The 22,266-nt window shown below is 41.4% G+C and overlaps 1 protein-coding gene across 22 annotated transcripts in view; it reads right to left on the bottom strand.

The window, feature by feature from the left end:
* Window positions 1–18,875, bottom strand: part of PAM (peptidylglycine alpha-amidating monooxygenase) — a 277,044-nt gene extending 258,169 nt beyond the window's left edge. For 21 of the 22 annotated variants that reach the window (XM_034656571.1, XM_034656560.1, XM_034656562.1 and 18 more), the window contains exon 1: window positions 18,323–18,444. The gene's annotated coding sequence lies outside the window, so the exon portion shown is untranslated. Of the gene's footprint in view, window positions 1–18,322; window positions 18,445–18,742 lie in introns of those variants that run through there. The other variant, XM_034656561.1, reaches the window with a different exon arrangement.
* Between the last annotated feature and the right edge of the window lie 3,391 nt (window positions 18,876–22,266).

Raw genomic sequence — 22,266 nt, 5'->3', positions numbered from 1 at the left:
AGAAGAAAAAGGCACAACAGACCTGGGTCCACAAGTTAGATCAGAATACAAAGAACGATAAACAGATAGAGGTTACAAAACAGTAAGCACAGTATGATTGTATTTTATATTTATCAACACATATACTTATAAGGATTTCTACTCGTTTGTTAACAGTAGTTGACTCTGGCTGATTTTTTTCCCTTTTAGTTTGTGTTCAGTTTCTTAATGTTATAAAATGAATTTGTATGTTTTAAATTTTTTTAAATGGTATCTATTTTTTAAAGCTATATAGTTAATGTTTACTGATTTTTTTCATATGATGGCAAACTGGGCACTTAAGAGGACAGGTTTAAAACTCTTTATATGTTTTTAAGTGCTTTGCTCGTCTTAAAAAGTGTTTTGTCCTAATTATTGCTTTGCTCTTTCTTATTAATTTCAGTCTGCTGAAATTGCTGCTCTGGCAGATCACAATTTTTTTTCAAAAGTTGGAATAACTAAATGTCCAATCATAGCAATAAGTTGTAACAAGTATTTGATAAAAGTGGTATATTAGACCAAACCAAATTTTGATAAGAGCGGATGATCAGATTTGGAACTCTGCTTGGTACACAGAAAAGACCTGGTAAGCAACTGTTCGATCAATGAGTCAGAAGAGGGTTGTTGACCAGTCGCAGGTCCTACCACAAGAGATCAGCATAAACAGCCTGAATGTCCAAGAGAATTCTTGCAGCTGTTTTTTTTTAAAAATGTATGCATGCTTTTTTTTTAATGTTTTTTTATTATATTATGTTAGTCACCATACAAGGATAAATCTGAAAGCTACAAGACATAAAGGACATCCATTATCCCACAGATCAGAGACTAGATTTTAAAACATTTCAATCTCACCCAGAATTAGCAAGATAAAAAAAAAGCGGGGGGGGGGGGATGTTAAAAAGTTCTAAAGACAGGATATCATGCTAAGTTAAACAAGTCAGTCACAGAAAGATAAATACAATGTGATTCCATTTATATGAATTATCTAAAGTGTCAACTTCATAGAAACATAAAGTAGAATGGGGGGGCCCAGAGCAAGGGGAGGAGGAAGTGAAAAGCTGTTGTCTAATGGGTACAGAGCTTCCGTTTCATAAGATGAAAAAGTTCTGGAGATCCGTTACACAACATATGAATATACGTAACACTACTGAACTATACACTTAAAAATGGTTAAGATGATAAACTTTGTGCTGTTTTTTACAATTAGATAGACAAAAATTCTTAAAGCAATATAAAATGCTTCACATTGCACCAAATTTCTAATACTGAAGACCAGAGAACAGTGTCATATTGACAGCCTTGTTTAAAAACAAATTTTTTTAGACTTTATTTTCAGTTAATCTCTACACCCAGCATGGGGCTTAAAGCCACAACCTCAAGAACAGGAGTTACACACTCTACCCATTGAGCCAGCCAGGTGCCCCCCAGAAAACGTTTTTCAGGCCCAATTCCATCCAACCAAATTACCTAGAGTCTGATAAAAATGGCACTTGAAATGAGTGCGAAGGAAAGAACTATTCAATTAATGATGTGAAACTAATTCGTAAAAATCTATATTAAAAAATACATTTAGATGTTTATATCATGACATACATAAAATTTAATTCCAGAACTGAATAGTTAAGATGTGAAGTTACAAACAACCAGAATAAAAATATAGGTAAATATTATCTGGCCTTAGTGTGAGAATATTTTTATAAAAATAAAAGCAATGGAGAAGATAAACGTATTGCATTTTTCTTCAATAATTGAAATAATTTCTGCAATTACTGAAATACATAAAACTGAAGAGCACTTTGTTTTTTAAAAAAAACCCTTAAAAAACTACAAAACNCTTTTTTTAAAAAAAAAAACCCTTAAAAAACTACAAAACCAGAAGGCAAACAGATTAATTCACTAAATATCTGACAATGGGTTGATAACCTTGATATATAAATATTGCATCAAAACATAAAAAATAATAAATATGACTGTAGAAGTCATAAAAGAACAAATAAAATATTAAAATGGCCAATAAGCACATGAAAAACTGTATGACCTCAACAGTAATTAAAGAAATAACAAGAGTTAAAAGCTACAGACCATGTACTCTGCTACGTGTTATACATCCAGTTCCCTATTTCATCTCCTGCAACTGAGGTACAAAGAAAAAATTTCCCATTTTTCAGATGAGGAAACAGACTCAACAAGGTCAGATTCCAAGGGCAAGCCATCTCAGTTCAGAGCTGCTGTGTTAATCACCACACTTCACGGCCTCCATAAATAAAAGGAAAAAAGAGATAACTTTTTACTCTATCAAATGTCATCTCTGGGGCAGGCCTGGACGAACTAGGCTCTCAAGTCAGATGCCCTGCTGCCCATTTTTGCATGGTCTACAAGCTAAAAATGAACGGTTTTTTGCATTTTTCAATTGTTAGGGGAAAACATTATGTAACATGAAAATTTTGTGACGTGAAAATGATATGAAGTTTAATTTCAATGTCCGCAAATAACAGCAGAGTTAAACGACTGCAGCAGAGACTGCATGTGACATTTACCTCACTCGGTCCTTTACAGAAGTGTCTGTTGTCTCCCAATTTGGGATGCGGTAAACTGGGCTCTCTTCCACGCTGTCACTGTAAATGGCCATCAAGTACAATCCAAATCAAAATATGTATATCTTCATAGTAGCTGACCTGGGAATTTTAGCTTATCACAAAGAAATGTAACATTCAGCTCAAGTCTGAGTTAAAAAACACGGTTGCAACAACGTGAACCCAGAAGTCTGACTCTAAGCCTAACCTCAGCTCCAGGACTAGGGTGCAGGCTACACTTAACTACTGACTCTGAAGGGAAGAAAACAGCTTTTCAGGTTTGTCAAGTAACACCCATGAAAACTGGTATTCCTGAAGTCCTATTAATCTCAACTGTCAAACAACACCTTAATATTACTACCAAATCATAAAACATTCATTTAAAAAGACACTGTTTTTTGAGCTGGAACACATAAAACTGCAGATATTCAAAGGTTTATGATACATTAATAGTATTAAATCAAAAGGTAGACATAGATTAAACATAAAATCCATCCTGAGTATGGATAAACCCAAAATTGACAGTTTACTTTCGGCAGAATAACACATCTGTCACATAAATTAATGTCATCACTTGAGTTTTATTGGTTTTGGAGTTTGTTGGCATTTAATTTGTAAATTTGCTTTATTTTATATTTATAACTGTTTAAATGCTATAAGCTAAGACATTTATTCCATGCTGGGATCTATTTACATAATATTATGACAAATATAATTAAGTCAAACTGGAAGTAAGGATGTTTTCCTTTGAAAGAGGCCTTTACATTTCACAAGTTTGAGGATGCTGTATCTTGTAAATTCCACAAGCAACCTAGCACATCACTTTGAGAAAGGAACAATCGCAATCCCCTTCTGCTCTGTCTCACAAGCTTGGCAATGATGGGCAACCGCAGAGGACGACCATCAGGAGGAAAAGGACGGCAAAAGAAAGGCCATTTTCATGTGACTTCACCTTCAAAACAAAACACTTCACCTTTGTGAACTTCGATTTTCTCTTCTGTCAAGTAGGGATGATGGTCTGCATTGCAAGGTTATAGAAAGAAAGCACAAGAGGTACCGTACCCTAGGTAAGGTATACAACAACAACAACAACAACATTCTAATAATAATAGCTAATATTTACTAAGCAGTTCACCATAGGCCAGGCATTTTGTATGCATTTTATATGCACATAACATATTGTATGCATCCCCTCAAAGAATAATTACAACCACTACACTCTATGTAATAGGCACCAGCATATCTCTGTTTTAAAGATGATAGAGCTAAGGCATTGAGAGGTTAGGCGATTTGCCCAAGGTCACGTAGCTAGTAAAAGGCTGAGCCAAGCCCAGACCAAAATGTTTAATGACAGGAAGCTGGGTTTCTTCTCCTTTATACAAAACTAACTCAATAAATGGGAGCAACTATTATGATACTTATGTGCATAGTTTACCAGAATGAGAACATGTAAACATTTCTTCTTTGAAACCCAGCCACAGACCTTCTAGTGAGCCACGGCCTCTGAAGGGGTCTCCGAGCCACTTGGGTCATAAACCTTCCCAGAATGCTATTTTCCAGTTGGCTTTAGTCTTCCTTCTACAAAATTTGGGACAATACAGTGCAACTTTATTTTTGAAAGGCTTCAAAATTCTAGCCAACAGCAGTGTAAACACCCATTTCCTCTTCTTCTCTGGACTCTCCAGGGTCCCTCCCCCAGTCTTTCCTCCCTTTGTATCCCGGGGGTTGAAAACTCTAGACTAAGCTGCTAGGCCTAAGTACACAGTGTTTGAGGGAAGGAGCCAAAATCACCGTCACCACCAAGTATTTTGTACAGATAAAAAAAGGTTTGGTTAACATCACAAAACTGATGAGCTTAAACCCCAGAAAGGGTTATACTTTTAAAAATAAAACTTCTTAAAATAAAATAATTTAAAAATAAAACTTTCTTGCCATTTTCTATGTTTCCCCTGCTTAGAATGTAGCACTAATAACAAATATCTTCAATTTCATTCCCACTGGCAAATGGGTTTTTTTTTTGTTTGTTTGTTTGTTTTTCATTTTAAAAGTCATCCTAGGGGCACCTGGCTGGCCCACTTGGGAGAGCATGCGACTCTTGATCTTGGAGTCCTGAGTCTGAGCCCCCCGTTGTGGGGAGAGATTACTTAAGAAAATAAAAGAAAAGGCATCCTAAATGATTATAACAGAATTACAATTTTTGGAAATGGAAAAAATAAAGTTTATTAGGAGATTTAGTTCCCAACTACCCTCAGATCTTTACGTCGCCCCCCACCCCCAATCAAGTATACGTTATACTGAAATATAAAGGTTTTAAACGCTACAGTGCCTTATTTCCTTGAAGAGAATCTAAAATGGCTAGCAAGAGTTTTTAACTCCCAAAAGCTTAACCAAAACCCTGTGGCTTTTTATTTTCCTGCATAACCCTCAATCTTCAAATGGTTCCACTGTAAAAAATGCTTTTATTATAGGGACATGCAAAAATATTAGGGTTAAAAACAAATACAAACCCCTTTGAGAATGAATGCCTTGAAAATAAGCAAAAGAGGAAAAAATTAAAATAACACAGAGAGCCACTATCGAAGCCATTTTTCCAAGTCTACGAGTGTTTGGGAGAATGATTATTGCTGAAATGTAGTGAGGTGTGAATCCGAGCGGGCAACACTGAGAGCAGCGGTAGTGGGAGNGGAGAGCAGCGGTAGCGGGAGCAAGGGCGGGGGCAGTGAGAGTACGTCCGGGCTGGCGGTGTGCCCGACTCCACGCTCAGTGCAGACAGGAGCAGCTCGTTTGTTCCACAGTGATGCAGGCCCCCCGAGCCAGCATCCCTGGATTCAAATACTGGCCCCGCCACTTAGTATCTATGTGACCTTGGGCAAATCACTTTGACCTCTGTGTACTTCATTTTCCTTATTTGTAACTGGATTTAATAACTACCCCATCTCCCAAGGCTGCTGTGAGAACTAAATGTGTTAAAAATATATGACATGTTTAGAACAGTGTGTGGCACACAATCAACATCACAAGGGCTACTTGTGAATTATTGTTATTATTATTCATTTCAGAGACGAGGAAACTGAGTCAAAGAGAAGAGAAGTCATTTGTCTGAAGTCACATGCCTGGGAAATGTCAGACCTGGGGTCTGAACATAAGGCATTGTGACTCTCAAGTCCATCCTCTTAACCACCTCAAAACAAACAAACAAACAAACAAACAAACAAACAAAAACTGGTAGTTTTCAAGTGTAGAAAACTCATTAATTGAGACAACGCGTATCGGTGAAGTTAAGGGTGCTCTGGAATGATGGCCCTAAACCTAGGACTAAGCATCCCTTGGGTGAAATAACTCTACTGGATGCTGAGATTACATGAAGCACCAAATGGTCCCAGGTATGGCTTAAAGCTCATATTTTAAGAAGAAAGAATATGCATATAAATATTTTTAAATCAGAATGACAATGGAAAATTGTAAAAACAAAGTAGCAAAAAAAATTTTTTTTAAGGTTTTATTTATTTATTTAAGAGAGAGAGCACACGAGCAGGGTGAGGGGTGGAGGGAGAAGCAGGCTCTCTGCTGAGCAGGGAGCCCAATGCGGGACTCAGTCCCCAGACTCCAGGATCATGACCTGAAGCTGAAGGCAGACACTTAACCGACTGAGCCACCCAGGTGCCCCTAGCAAAAAAAAATTTTTAAATCTAATAAAATGACCAGAAACAAGGTCTTTCCTAACTCCAGGAACAAATACACTTCTTTAAAATGCCTGCCTACCTGCCCCACTGCTCAAGCCATGAAATTTTCTATCCAACATGTTCTCTCTTCAACACATTTTTGGTTGATGACTTTAGTCACTGTTTAACCTTCTTTTTTTTTTTTTTAAATTTTTATTTATTTATTCGACAGAGGTAGAGACAGCCAGCGAGAGAGGGAGCACAAGCAGGGGTACTGGGAGAGGAAGAAGCAGGCTCATTGCAGAAGAGCCTGATGTGGGGTTCGATCCCATAACGCCGGGATCACGCCCTGAGCCGAAGGCAGACACTTAACCGCTGTGCCACCCAGGCGCCCCATAACCTTCTGGTATTTATTTATTTATTTATTTATTTATTTTTAAGATTTTATTTATTTATTTGACAGAGATAGAGACAGCCAGCGACAGAGGGTACATGAGCAGGGGGAGTGGGGAAGAAGCAGGCTCATAGCAGAGGAGCCTGATGTGGGGCTTGATCCTATAACGCTGGGATCACGCCCTGAGCCGAAGGCAGATGCTTAACCGCTGTGCCACCCAGGTGCCCCATAACCTTCTGGTATTTATGTTTAGGAAGGAAAGAATATGTCAAAAACTTCACTTACGAACAAGGAAAAATCAAAATTTCCAGATGATGAAGATTAATGTAGCAATAAATTTAATCTCTTGCAATTATTGTATCCTTCTCATATGATTTTTCAATCTTTTCTAGCTTCAGAAAATTTTAAANGAAGGTATTCTGTTAGATTTTGAAGATTAAGATCAAACATTTTTTGTCTCCTGGTAACATCTACTTGATTGGATACCAGGAGGAAATTTATTTCTACAATAACAGTGAAATCTGAAATTCATGGTTTGCCTTTTTCTTTNAATCTTCAAAATCTAACAGAATACCTTCTTTCTGAAGCCCATCCATTGAGCCAATCAAAGGGTATCACTCATGGAGTCACTAGCCCCTACTTAAAACATTCTCCATGGTTCTTAAGATAAAGACCAAATTCTTAATGTGNATTTTTTACAAAAACTGTAAGCAGAAATAACCGATGGCTGTTTTCCTTTAGTGAAAATCTCAACGCAGCAATAATAGTGAAACAAATTAATTAAAGTGCAACAATTAAAACCTTTCTCCATCACATAATTATTTGGAATGTACGAGCTTTGCTAAGAAAGCTCTTCTGGTTGACTGAAATAACAGCCACTTTTGTAGGTAAAGGTCAAGTATTCAATTTCTATTCACTAAAGCTGAATGGCTTCCTACAATAGTTTTTGTGGATGTGATCTACATGCTAGACTGTTAGAAAATAAAAAATGGTTAGACTTTTAAACTGGTCAGCCAGGTACACAGAAAATACCACCACACCAGTTTCAGGTACCTTCTCTCAACCTCTCTAAAACAAAGCTGAACACCCAAAAAGACCAAATAAAGATTAACACATAGAATGGAACACCTTACTGCCAAATCTGATAAAACTCTACGAGAGTAGCTCTTAGGTATTCTCCAGCATCAACAGGTAGAAACGCATGACTCTTCTCTGTACTATCAAAAAAAATAAATAAATAAAAGCAAACGAAAAAAGAAACTGGTGAGAAAAACAAGCATATGAGATTTTTAAGTCTCAGAGAAGAGTGAGTTTTTAATCAGCCAAGGCTGAGGCATCTAATAAGATAAAAACCACAGACCCTTCTGGACATTTAGCAGAGAGTGGTCAGCCTGTGTCACGGGACACATGTAATCTTCCAGAAAGTCAAAGGAAGCATGCTGGGTAAAAAAAAAAAACAAAAAAACAAAAAACAAAAAAACGAACAAAAAAAAAAAAAAAAAAAAAAAAAAAAAAACAAAAAAAAAAAAAAAAAAAAAACACAATTGAGACAATAGAAAGAGTCTACATAAAGATTATATGAATAAGTACAAGGATTATATATTTTTTCCATTCACATCAGTGCAATATCTGAACATACTATTAAAAGAAAAAGAATGTACTATTAAAAAGGAAAATGACTGGGTTCTTTTGTTCCTTCTCTTGTCTGGCCCTCTCTGTTCTAATTTATACTAATTTGAAATTAATAGGACTTGCAGAATTCTAAAGTTAAGTATATATGTACATTCAGAATTTCACATGTAACTTTGACCAGGTATTTCATTGATTTTGCCCTATGTCATACAGAAGATTAGCTCGTACAGACCTAACCCATGTCCTCTATGAGTCATTCTAGAAATTCATGTTTGTGATTGCCATTTCTTAATGTGTATTGAATCATGCTGATATGAGTTGAACTGCATTCCCTAAAAAAATCTTGAAGTCTTAACTTCCAGTACCTGTGGATGTCATTTTATTTGGAAATAGGATCTTTGCAAGTGATCAAGTTAAGATTAGGACATTAGGGTGGGCTGTAATCCAATGACAGTGTCCTCCTAAAAAGGGGAAACTTGGACACAGTGACATAGAGGAACGGTGATGTGAAGGCACAAAGAGAATTCCAGCCACAGCAAAGGAACACCAGGGACTACCAGATGCTAAGAGAGAGTAATGGGACAGGTGCTCCCTCACAGCCCTCAGAGGGAATCAACCCGCCAATACATGGATCACAGGGCCTCCAGAACCATAAGACAGTGTATTTCTGTTGCTCTAAGCCATCCAGTTGATGGTATTCTGTTGCAGCAGTCCCAGGAAACCATTACACAGGCCTGGACTGAGTTGTCCCAAGCTTGGGTAGTGTGGCTAGAAGCTCAAGGAGCTTCACACAACTCCTGTAGCACAGGAGATTCCACAGTGGGAACTGGTGTGAAAACCCTGCAATTTAGATGATGAAATACACCCATCGAAAACATTTAAAATAATGACACGTGTGTTTAAAACGCGTTTCCTGTATCTTACCTCATTTACTCCTCACAACCACGCTGTGAATGAATTAGGGAGGCTCATTATCTTCATCTTAACTGACAAGGAACCTGAACCTCACAGGGTTGAATGTTTTGGCCCAAGTCATACATGCACATGGCAGAGCTAGTATTGGTGCCCAATCTTTTCTAGGAAGAAAGAACATAATCATAAATATTTTAACTTGGAAAACAGTAGCACTTTAAAGCAGTGCCTCTTCCAATGACTCAAGGAAGAAAGGAAAAAAGAGTATCATACAGACTGAGTAGGTTGAGGTGCTCAGTGATTCAGGAAAGATGGAGTAAATCAGAAAAAATACTGGTAGAAAAGGTAACTGTTAACTTGTGAACCTGGCCTTGAAGGAAGAGATGGAAACAGACTAACAAAAGGAAAGAAGGGCCACGGTGAACAGATGTGACACCAAGGAAAACAACGATAAACTTCGTGTACGGCCTACCAACACTGGAGAAATCCATTCAATCAACTAATTGGAAGAGTCCAGAGAGCGTTGTAATGGAAAATGCCGTTAAAATGAGAAAGGGCCCATCCATTGAGCCAATCAAAGGGTATCACTGACATGATGGACAAGCAGTTACCACTGTCTGGCTTTTGGCCAGGGTGTGATATGATAAAGGCAGCTGTCCCAGTAGCATTCTTAACAACAGTTTAGTGGCAAGGCAATCTGGGATTGTGACTGGAACAGTGTATGGCTTTGAAAAAGTGGTCATGACCAAAGAGAATATAATGAGAATCTATGTAGGTGCTTCAAGTTTCAACTTCTAGCATGACATCCTTGACAGCTGCCTTTCTTCCCTCCCTCCCACAGTTCTAGACAAACTGGCCTTCTCGGTATTCTGGGAGGGTGGGAGGGTCCTTGCTCCCGCCTCGAGACCTCGCACTTGTTGTTCCCTCCACTTGGAAGAAGATTTTTTATAGTTAACCCCCCTGCTTCATTTGGGTCTTTGTTCAAATGCTACCTCTTCAGAAAGGTCTTTCTTGATCCCTCTATTTAAGAAGACAATCCCCAGTCATTCTCCATTCCCTTACATGGCTTCATTTTCTTTATAAGACTTATTATTACCTGGAATTCTATTTATTTTACTTATTGATTAGCCATTGTTCTCATTAATCCATAAACCCCACAAGTACAGGGATCCTGCGTGTCTTATTCACGGTTGATTCCCAGAGCGGGCACAAATCTTGGCATAAGGTAGGGACTCACTAAGTATCTGTTGAATGAATAAAAGAATCTTATCCCCAAATAAAGTTGATGATATCCTCTAAAATACTTTTTAAATCCAACCTCCCTGCCACTTCACTCCACATGTCGTTTCTACTTGGATTAATGCAGCAGCCACCCAACTTCTCCCCACTGCCATCCTGTGTCCTCCTTCAATTCATTCCCCCACAGATGATTTTATCAAAACACAAATCTCATGGAGTCACTAGCCCCTACTTAAAACATTCTCCATGGTTCTTAAGATAAAGACCAAATTCTTAATGTGGCAAGACCCTCTATGGACTGTCCCCAGCCCAGGTGTGCAGTCTCATCTCCTTCCACTGGCCCCTTGATCTTCCTCCATTGCTTGATTTCACCCTGTTCCCTTCTGTCACAGGGCCTCTGCACAAACTTCCCTCTGCTGTCTGGACCACTCTTCTCCCCACCCTCTCTCAAATTCTCCACCTCATGCTTCAGATAGCAATCAAGTGTCACCCCCTTGGGTTCCTGTTACACAAGCCCACAAAACTGTACTGCTCTATTCAGGGCATTTACCTCTACTTGTAATTATGTAATTATTTGTTGTTGCGGGTTTTTTAAAATTAAGATGGTCTTCACCTTGGACTGTTCACTCTATGATAGCAGAGGTCACGACTATCTCGCACACTACCGAATCTCGAGGGTCAAATATAGTGCTTGGTACATGGCTGGCTCTGAATAAATATTTGTTGAGTAAGTGAGAGAAGGCACCTTGTGAAGAACCAAAGAGCCAGAAGCCAGTATCAGATACACATATAAAAGCCTTCCACAAATACTGAAGAAGAGCTGAAGACAAAAATACAATTGAAAATCTACAATATGATCAGCTGCCATTTAAACAGAAGGAACCAGGAGAAGCCTAGGGCAATGCAAACTTGGAAACAGCATTGCCTACAGACCAGAAAAGAATGGGACCAAGAGAGTTTGTTTCATTAAGGAACTAGATGAGAACCAGTTCAAACAATTTGCTAAAACTACATAGTTATGACTTAGGTAATGACGGTAACTAGGTGAAAGGTTACATCTACATATCCTAGTAAGGGCTCCTTGACTCATCAGTCTCTCTGGAAACATTTGCCTCTGCAAAGAAACTATTCAAACTTTCTTTCTTCTTGGCATTTTCTTTTATAAAAATTCTCCAAAAAGTCCTTAGCCCCCTGGAAAATGTTTTAAAGACATTTTACTGTGGTCGATTAGGCATATAGTAATAGCTAAGTGAGGCAAGGGCCATGGAGAAAATGGCATATGATAGAAAGAACCCACTTTTGCTTCTAATTAAAGTCACTCATGTATGACTTGGGGAACTGTACACACTAAAAATTTTTGAACACCACAGGAAATCCAGGGTTAAAGGACAAGGCCGAATTTGTAACCCTCAACTGTTGTTGTTTTAATCACCTAAAGCTAGAATCCATATAATTCTACATTCTCCGAGGAAAAGGAAGAGCTTACTAGTTTATTTTTCTTTGTTTCAGGCTTCTTTTAAAATAAGATGTAACACTGACGTGCATGAAAAGCAGCCTAGTATCATCTCCTTTCATTTGAGCCCATCAGTGACTCATGCCATCAATAGCGAATCTCCTGGGTTGGTTTCTGAACAGGGCACAACAGTTTCAACTGCATAGTTTTACCGGAGCCAGTTTTCCAAAGATGACTTACCACACCCTGCCTGAGAAAGGACAGCATGAAACTGGTGAGAATTCTGATCTTCAGGAATACAACAGACAATGATTATTTCCAATTTCATGCTGTTAATATGAAGAGAATGGAGGCACAAGGAAATGCAAGCCTGAAGCGTGGGTAAGAACTGTGGCAAACAAAACAGAAAGGGGAAAATGAAAGCATGCTAAAAAACTGACAGTAACAGATTTAGGCAGGGAGGAGCGGGGAGAATGCAGGGAGCATAACCAACCCTTTCCATCCCTACAGAATTAAGATTTTAAAATTCACAGTTTAAAAAAAAAGATGTTTACCAAAAATAACACTGAAACACCAAATTGAGTATAATCTCACCAAGTGGGAAATTTATGCAAGGGACTCAACATTGGTACAAATCCTAAAAGCAAATGACCCAGCTCTCCCAAAGTTCACTAAAACTTGAAGAGTATCTGTGAAAATAAGGGTCTGTCAATGTATTTAGCAGTGTAAACAAGAGGTATATGTCTAGCCTACACAAATTTTCTATAAGCAGTACAGAAGCCCTCCAGTTATATGCAAATCATCCGATCATCACGTTACTTCAAAATTAACATGTCTCTTTATAAAAGTTTTCTTATAAAGAGTTCTAATAGCATGTTCTGGGTGATGTAAGTAAACACTTACAAATAATAAATTCAATTTTTAAAACATTCTAAAACTCAAATTTTTAAAAATTTGCATTAGTCTTCATATAATTACAATTATATTACACTAGAAATATGTACTATTTTAAAGCGCATTTCTTCTGGCATAGGTAGATGAAATGCCCAATGTCGGAAGAGGGCATTTTGAGCCAGGGAAATAGCGGGTAGTAATACGGTTCTTCCATAAGGGGCTTTGCCTTCACTTTTTAAGATTTCTACCACCATCCTTTGTTTTGCTCACGCTGTTCCTTCATGGCTAGCAGTCAACTGCGCACTCAGTGCAGGTAAAAAACACTGCCCTTTGTGGTTGCAGCTGCTGTTGGCTGGGCCTAGGAATGACAGAAAGAAGGAGAGAAATAATGTTGTGCTTTCACTTCCCAGTACATGTGGTCCACGACCTCCGCAAAACGAACTTCTCCCATCTGACAGCAAGGGCATCTGCTGTTTTTATTGTTTCCTGGCATTTTCTCCCACTCCTGCTTTGTCATTTAAAGTTGTGCTGTAAAGTACTACTTTTTTTTTTCCTTTTTGAATCTAGCTCCCTCTTTTCTCAAAGCTGTTGCTCTTAAAGTCCCTGAGCCATTGGGAAATCTTGCTCCTGTCCTCCATTCTCTATGTGAGCTCAGACAGCACAGCTGGGTTGCAGCAGGTGCTGCCTGGGTGCTGGTGAACTGGCTACGTTCCAGAACCTCCCTGCAAACGCGCAGCTCTTGTCCTTCCATGTTAAGCATGGCTAGAAGCTGAAGCTGAAGACAGCGTTCAGAGGTTCAAGCTCCTTTGGGCACAGATCCTAATCTCCACGTGATATTGAGAAATGCCACATCTACGTAGATTTTCCCCTGCCACATGGCCCTAGTCTGCCCAGTCTCCAAACTGACACTGCAGATAATTTTCTTTTATTTTACCAAGATGTCTGAACTAAATACTGTATTGATTACCCAAACCGAAATAGGCCCTTTGTACAAAGGAACTCCTATGAACCCAACATGAAAACAAGTATCATTTTTATGCTGTCAAAATCAGCAACTTCTTGCCTCTACTCACCCAAGAACACACACACACACACAAATCTGAAGCAACACCTGATAGAACTTTCTGCAATGATGGAAATTCTGTATCTGCTCTTCCCACAACAGTAATCACTACCCACATATGGCTATTAAACACTTAAAATGTGGCTACTGTGACTGAGGAATTAACATTTTTTGTTTTAATTAATTAAAATTAAAATGTAAACAATGTACCCAGTGACTTTAAAGAACTGTAAAGGATCTCAGATTTTGCCCTACTTGCAAGCTAACAAATAAGCATGCGGCAGTTTCTTGGATGCTGGGAGAACACATGAGATATCTAAGTGTGGACAAGGGCTACACCACTCACAGAACTAGCAGTAGCAGGAGTATGGACTTAGTTGTATCAGCTCTTTGAAGCCCAGATCCCACAGTATGATGCAAACAGGGTAAGTGATACCTTTAGGCTTAATGATTTGCATTACAGAAGGGGAACCCTGAGTTTAGAATACCCAAATCTCTTACACTAGACAGTAAGCTCTTCTTAAAAAAACAGGGCATCTGGCCAGACACGGCTTGCACCCCAACCTGACCACACTTGGCTGGAACCGAGTATCACTATTTCCTTTAAACCAAGTCTGGGTTCCCCATGTTCCACACCTCTCATTTCTGCTCTCATTTGTTTATTCTTTTACATTATCTACCTGACTTTCATTATAATGCATCATGCTCTGTTCCCCTTGGCCTGGAACATTCCTCAATCCCCAACTTCTGCAGTTGCTAACTGCATTCTTCAGATCTGATTGTATTCATGGGAAGTTTTCCCTGACCACAGTTACAATGAGGTGATGCACTGTAGGACACCCACCAACCCAGGCCCCCACCATCCCTTCTTCTGTGGTTCTCTGCATTACCTCTATCATGGCATGAATGACATGAGATTACAATTTTCTGTTTAAAAGTCTGGATCCCTTCCCAGACTTTTAAGGTCATAAGAGAGTGACTATGACTATTTTGCATACCAGTGCCTAGGAAAAGGTCCAACACACAGAAGTACAATAAACACTGTTGACTAAATAAATTAAACAAACATTAGCTAAGGAATGGCTAATTCGAAATATGGGGGGGGGTGGTGTATAGTTTTGTTTCTATCATTTTTTTATTTTTAAAAATTGGACCCTTGACATGTCATCCCCTGCCCCCAAGAAACTAAAATAACTACTTGAGTAGTGGAGTAGTAGGAATGTACTAAATAACAGGCAACGTGCTAATAAGTACTTTACATGGATTTAAATCTTCCACACTTAATCCTTATAATGGTCCTCTGAGCTAGGTAATTCCATCATTCCCATTTTGGAGAAGAGAAAACTGAGGACTTGGGAGGTTAAGAAATTTACCCAGTGTTACATGACTACTAAACACCTGGGCCGGATTCAAACCCAAGCCCATCAGAACCCAAATCCAAAAGTTTTAACCATACACAATTTACAACTGTGAGATTTTTAATATGCCCCAGATGATAAGAGACCACACAGGGTAAAAGAAAAAAAAACAAAAAGTTATTTTTTCAGGCAATATGAATTATAGTTTTACTCCTGCCACTAACTAGCTATCCAACCCTGGGTAAAATGAAGATCTTATTCTCTACACAAGTACAGTAAATTGTAGGAGATAAAGAGGACCATACTTCTCCCAGGAGACTTGAGAGTACATGACACCACCAACAACTTTATTCAGAGCCTTTTTCTAAAGCTATTTGTATGTAGTTTTAACAATTAGCTTTTACTGATTAAAGAAGTTAAAAGGGTGAAGAAAGTTCTTACATAAGTTTCCTGGCTTAAGACTCATGACTATTTACCAAACCACACAGTTTCCAGGGCAGCGACTGGATCTCTAATCTCAACTCACATATACAAAAGCAAAGGTACTAGCAAAAAGGCCAAGCGTAAAGTTAACTTCATTTCCCTCATGATGCCTCTCAACCTGCCTTGCGTCACTGACTGAGTTGACTCAAAGCTCTCAGAGCCCAGGATAGGGTATGCAAAGCCTAAGAAAGTCTACACATATCCAACAGATGGATGCATTCTTCTTAGGGGCAGGAAAAGAGTCAGAGATGGCACTGATGTTGCACCAAATACAACCTAGTCCGGACAGTCTTTCCCAGATGGAATTCTTGCCCAATCTTTGTGACAAGTCAAAATTGTTTAAATGGTTTAAAAAAAAAAAAATTCTCACTAAGAATCTTGTAACTGTTTCAGCCAAATTTCCAGAGTCAATCAGGGGCCCATCAGGCTTGAAGTGTTCAAGTTTCAACTTATTAGAAAATATGACATTCAATCTCTGTACTTTTTTCTAGGCATTACAATATAATTTCCTTTCTCAAAGAGTTGAGAAAAAAATGTACATGAGCACCATAAATTGACTTCTTCACTGAAGAAAGCTGAATTAGAATTGAAATTTCTATAGTTTTAACATTTTTTTTTAAGATTTTTTGATTTCTTTATTCGACAGAGATAGAGACAGCCAGTGAGAGAGGGAACACAAGCAGGGGGAGTGGGAGAGGAAGAAGCAGGCTCATGGAGGAAGAGCCTGATGTGGGGCTCGATCCCATAACGCTGGGATCACGCCCTGAGCCGAAGGCAGACGCTTAACCGCTGTGCCACCCAGGCGCCCCTATAGTTTTAACATTTGATTACGAAATCATACATGTATGGATGCTCTTCTGAGTTTTCATCCTAAAAAAGAATTTATTACCAAGAATGCCTCCCATTTGATGAAGTAGCATTTGGAATTTCATTTCAAAAAACACTTGCTTAGCTAAACTTTTAATCCCAATCTATTAGGTAGATTCGCCACATAATGATCTTAATGGGCCTTCAATAATGTATTCTTGATATCATTCTACTCACCATATGTAGTCATTAGAATATATTTGATGTCCATATAAAAATATGAAATAAAAATATTATTCTCTAATTTAGATGGGAAGCCTCTTTAGGACAAGGAATATATTCTATCCTTACCTTTGAAAGTACATAGGACAATATATTGTACAATACAGGAACTTATGAAATGTCTATTAAATCAGGAACCATTTAATACCAAGTCTAAAGCTGACTTTCTTAGGCCATTTACTTGCTTTCTTCATACAGCAATTAGAATGATGCTAACAATACTTCTTGTGCCTGTGATTTTAAACTGAAAATTTGCAAATGATAGGGCACATATCGTTTGTCCGAGCTAAACGTTTGAACTTATTAAAATGAAGGTCTATTTCCTGAACTGTTAAAACTAGAAACAAATTTAAACTTCAGTTAAGATGTAAAAGAGATCATAAAGATAGGCAAACATCGGAAGCACACACAAGTGTTATTTACCCAAAGAACGGGGCCAATAATGATCTTTTGCTATTTGAATTCTTCTGACCACAGAAATATGTAGGATCCATAGCTTGATACTTTGGGTTCGGTGGGGAAGAAACGACTTCAACTCTGTACACTAATGACCAGATCCGGAAACACGAGCCTTTTATCCCAACCAAGCTACAAGCCAAATCACCTAGAGACATAATTACATCTCAGCCAAAGGACCCGAACTCAGAGGACTAGAACACAGGACCCGCCATCAGACAGCTTCCCGAGACTGGAGATGTGGCTCAAAGTCGAGTAACGCCCCTCAGTCATCCCCCGGTATCTTCACAATGACCCTCGGCAGTGCGCAGAGAGGACGCTCCTTTTGCAGATCCGAATATAGTGTCCAAAGGGTCGGGTCCCAAGGAAATAGCAAGGCGACTGAAACCAGACTCAAATCCCAATTTAACTCCAGGTGGTGGATATTTTCCATCCCGCCTCTGAGATCGCCCTTCGAGGGCGTATTACACTGGCTGGCTGGCAAAACGGCAGGAAGGAGAGCAGAGCTGGGCAAGGACCTGAGCGAAGAGAGGGAATTTCCACCGCTTCCCCGCACTTCCCCGCCGATACTCGAGCACCCCAGGTCGCTCCCCAGCTCCAGCCCCTCTCCCTGCGCGGCGGCCCCAGCTTCCCCCACCCCCACCCCCCCCCAAACGTCCTCAGGGGCAAGGCGGGAACCAGGGAGGTTTCTCACCCGTACCGAGAGTTTCCCCAAGTTGGGGGCAGAAAGAGCGAATGAACAACTGTACCGATAGGGTGAGGGCGCAAGAAGTGCGAAGGTGAGAGACACAGGAGGGGTGACCCCTCAAGAAGCGGCCGAGGCCGTGGTGGCGGTGCGGAGTGGTCAGAGAGAGATTAAGAGAGGGCGAAGAAGGCTCAGTCCCGGCGACCCTCCCCGGCCGAGGCGCTGGATTCCCCGAGACTCGCAGCCCGGGAGGAAATCAACAACCGCCCCGGGCGCCGGGAAGCGGAGGGAGCTGAGGTTGCTGTATCCCCGCCCCGGCCCAGCATCTGCCCAACTTCCCGAGCCCCGTCGGCGCTCCCACCCCCAGCCTTGCCCTGTCCGCCCCGCCGCAGTGGCGGCGGCGGCACCAACCTGCGCGGCAGCGGGCACAGTCCGGGACGGAAGCCGGAGCCTGCCGGCGGCGAAGCACCGGGCGCGGCGGGCGGAGTTAGTTGAGAGGCTCCGGCTCCCTGGGCGGGGACAGGCTAAGCACGCGGCGGCCGCGGCGGCGGGGGCTCCTTCCTCCAGGCGCGCGCGGGGCCCAGCCTGGTCCGCCGCTCGCCCTCTCCTCCCGGGGACAGCTCGCAGTCAGTCCCTCCCCCGGGGCGGCTCCGCGGTTCCCGGCCGCCCCCGGGCCCGCCTCGCCCTCGCCGCCTGCGCTCCGCCCCTGCCCCCCTCGGGCGCGGGGGCCGCGGGGGTTGGGAAGGAGGTCCCCGCAGAGTCACCTCCTGGTCGCGCGCAGCTTCCCGGGGTTTCCCTGCGGGGTCGCTTGTCCTGCGTGTTTGGACTCACGTGCGGGCTGGAGGTGGCCAAGAGCTGGAACTCGCTGGTGAGCCTGGGCAGGGGGTGAAGGCCGGGCCTGAAAGTCTCCTTTCGCTCCGCCCGAGTCCCGTGTCCCGAAAAGCAGCCCTGCTAGGTGGCCACGCCGGCTGTCTGGAAAGAGGCCGAGAAAAATGTCCGACTCTCCCTCCGCCCAGCGCGGGGCTGGGAGGACATTTCCCGAGAGAGCCAAGGACCCCACCCCCTGCTCCGACTCGGGGTTGGGAACTCCGGCAAAGAGAGTGTATGGAACTGGTAGACCAGACCGGGCAACGGGGTTGAACCTGTGGAGAAGGTGCAGTTCCTATTCACATACACACCCCAGCCCGGTCACTGCTTTCAGGCTCCCTCGCTCAGGTCTTCGCAGTGCTTTCCTGCCCGCACCCCAGGCCTGGGGGGACCCCCTTACCTAGCCTAGCTTCTCACGTCTGTGTGCACATCTTCCACCCCACCCAAAGCTTTTTAAGCCTGCAGCGCTCAGCGCGCACAGTGACTACTTCGCCCCTAAAACGCCCGCATGAACTCAGGAGCCAACTCCCTCCGTGCCTCACCCCAAAGCAGGAGAAAACAGAGTGCTAGGGATCTGGGAAGTTTGAGCTAGAAGGTTCTATACCCATGAGGCTACGTGCTGTGTATTACAGATCCCACACACAAATTGATACGCGTTTAATTCAAGGGCAGTATTTGCCACTGTCTGTACCCCACTGCAGGTAACTTGGGTGTGTTCACCGCGTTCTTTCTCTCCCCAGCGCCAGCCACTTCTCTTCTCCCTAAATCCCCCCCGCCCCGGGATCCCCAGCGCAGGGTTCTAGTTTCTTCAAATAGCTGAACGTCCTAGGGTCTTCGAGTTGAGGGGTTGGGGAGCGAAGAGCAAGCTGGGAGGAGAAACAATGAAGAGGATGAAAAAGAAGGCGGCAGTGTACTGAGGGCAAGGAAGGAAAGTGCAACCCAAATGAGTATGCAGGAGAAATGCCGTCATGAAGGAGAGGCAAAGCCCTCCAGCGAGAGGGGAACTCCTGGAAAGAAAAATCCGTTTCTCCATTGGGAAACCACCAATGCTTGCAGTGGATGGATTGGAAATTTTTGGACCACCTCCCATCAGAATTCTGAGTAGTGAAGTGTCACGGATAGACTTCAGGACCTAGAGCATGCCTTCACCAGTCCCACTTTCCAGTCTAAATTTCTGGGAAGTCTGATGACCCCAAGCTCTTGGCCAGTGATGAGAAATTCATGCTGGAAAGTGATGGTCACTGAGGAGATGCAAGAAGGTAGAGCTGAGTCAGTTTATAGCTGGCCCGGCTGTTCCTTGCTTTAGGCATCGGCTATCTCACTTACCCTCCCTCCTGGGCCGGGCTATTAAGTAAAGCAAGCTTGCGCTTGGGACCCTCCCTTAAATTAAGAAGTCACTTTTGATGAGCGAAGAAGTAAGTGGGGAGGGACAGAAGTCCTAAGACTGTGGTGGTTGTTATTTTTAAGTTCAATTTGGTGTATATTTATGTCAAGATAATTTTCCTGTTCAGTGAGTGGACACATTCTTACCAGAAAATGTGGGAGAATGGCTGGGACAATGCTTTCACTATTACTGGATGGCAACCTTCTCTCACACTCTCGAGGTCCTGGGGTTACTGCCACAGCTTCAGCTGCACTGACAGAATCAGTTTGCCTGAGGAAGCCCCCATTGAGCGCAGAAATCGGACATTACAGCCTTAGAGCGTTCCAATCTGTGTGCAGTCCAGCCACCCAGCACAACAAGCTTAGCACGTGCTTTTGGAGGGGAGCCAACCACCCCCACTTAGTAGGTGAGAACACTCCTTTTCTGACCTCAGGGCTCCACCTGACCTAAGGTTGGCTCCACACTCTAGAAGTGTCATTACAGAAACAGTCCCTAGTGCCCCACTTTTACCTTTGGAGAGGCTACCTCGACTTTAATGATAAAACCTCCTTCCCTTCCCTTATTTCTTCTATCGCACAAAAAGCTAAGCCACTTTTCAGTGAGACCTGCCCCCAATAAGAAGTTTCTCCTTGTCTGCTCATTAAAAGAAAAATTATCTGTGAAATGGAACCTTATTGAACTTAAATACTTTCTGAAAATGGTAATCCCTCGGTATGTATTCATTATTTAAATTGTAAATAAATGATACAATCTCATGGCAAAAAGTGTCCACACAACTGGTGGGGATAAAGGGCCCAGTTTTTTCCTGGGAAAAGTTCTTGTAACTAAAAAGAATGGGAGAGCTTATTTACAGGAAGGAGAATTGGTCTCAGGCAGTATTCCAAAGTCGATGGAGATGGTCAGTCCTCCGTAAACCTCCCCTATTTTCAGTTTGCCTTCACAGCAGCCTCATCCGCCTAATATTGCCAGTTTCCAAGCCAACTCACCGCACACAAAAGTGTTAGGGACCTCAGATGCTGTTGCCTACTAGTGTTTGTCTTGGAAAAGAGTAACATTTTGAGCAGAAGTGACAGAGTAAAGAATGGAGAATCTTTCCTGTACTCCTTATTTTAGATCTTTCTGGTGGTCATTTCATTGTAAAGATGGATCCAATGGACAGAACTTATCCTGGATGAGTGGCGAACGTGCAGGCCTATGGGCTTCACTGAAAAGAAAGAAAACTATATCCTTCCACATTCTGCAGCACTTCAAGTAAGATCTAAGCACCCAGCCTTGATTGAGAAGAGAAGGTTACATTCAGTAATAGAATAAACTTCAAATTGGTTATATCAAACAGTTAAATTTGCTTATGCATATACAGAATGGCAAGAGAAAATATTAATTTCAATTTACAAGTCATCAAAAAGCACCTTGTGGACCACGTAATGAATAGAGCCATGTTAAAGTAATATATGTGTGTCCTTTCACAAATAAATTTTCCTCTGAAATACAGACATCTGTCATGGAGTCAATTATCTTGCACAGCATGTGCTATAAAAGCACATAAAAGAAATAATATACTACATTGCTTATTTGAAAGTGATCAGGAATATGCAGCTTCATGCTGGCATGTCTTTAATTTCATGGTGTTAAGAAAAAACTATAGGAGTATGAAATAGCAAACCCTTTCCTACTGGAGTACTAATTCAATTACCTATCATGATATATGAAGGAGGAAAAATTTTCCCCATTAACTGGCAGAAACACTATAGAACTATTTTCTTGTCTTCCTCTACTAACCCCTGTAGAGAGAACGTGAACACAAAGTTTCCTTTGAAAATAAAGGGATCACAACACTCTGATCAGCTCCAGGGCTGTGCAGAAGAACAAGGCTGGAAATGGCAGTCTAAGGACATAAGTTATCATTTAAATGAGGCTAGACTTTTATGAAATGTATGCATCAAATAGACCTCAAGATTTGAAAAGTGCAATAAGACATACTTAGGCCAAATCAAACTTCCTTGATGTAATGCAAATGTGAAACCTCTTTTTCTTTTTCATTTCTCTGGCAAACTCCCATTCTCCCCTTTTTCACTGCATGATGCACACATCAATAAAATACCAA

Source organism: Ailuropoda melanoleuca, chromosome 3 (assembly GCF_002007445.2).
Source record: "Ailuropoda melanoleuca isolate Jingjing chromosome 3, ASM200744v2, whole genome shotgun sequence".
Classification (NCBI taxonomy): Eukaryota; Metazoa; Chordata; class Mammalia; order Carnivora; family Ursidae; genus Ailuropoda; species Ailuropoda melanoleuca.
This window is presented reverse-complemented; position numbering and strand designations above follow the sequence as displayed.